Raw genomic sequence first — 375 nt, 5'->3', positions numbered from 1 at the left:
CGGTGCAAAGGGAGACGCCGAGAGTAGGACGGGTTTTCCCAACCCGAGCCCCTGCGCGGGGGCCTGGATCCGGCTGCAGGGCCGACCCTGTCCCCATTGGAGCCGGAGTTCCATGGGGTCACCCACCACCCTGACAGGAACAAAGCAAACAGGGGGCTGTCCAAAACACAGCCCTGGGTCCCCATGGGTTTTCCCAACCCGAGCCCCTGCGCGGGGGCCTGGATCCGGCTGCAGGGCCGACCCTGTCCCCATTGGAGCCGGAGTTCCATGGGGTCACCCACCACCCTGACAGGAACAAAGCAAACAGGGGGCTGTCCAAAACACAGCCCTGGGTCCCCATGGCAGGAGCAGGCAGAGAGGAATGCTTGCACTCTA

Source organism: Nestor notabilis, unplaced genomic scaffold (assembly GCF_000696875.1).
Source record: "Nestor notabilis isolate BGI_N333 unplaced genomic scaffold, ASM69687v1 scaffold16366, whole genome shotgun sequence".
In the NCBI taxonomy this organism is placed as follows: domain Eukaryota; kingdom Metazoa; phylum Chordata; class Aves; order Psittaciformes; family Psittacidae; genus Nestor; species Nestor notabilis.
This window is presented reverse-complemented; position numbering follows the sequence as displayed.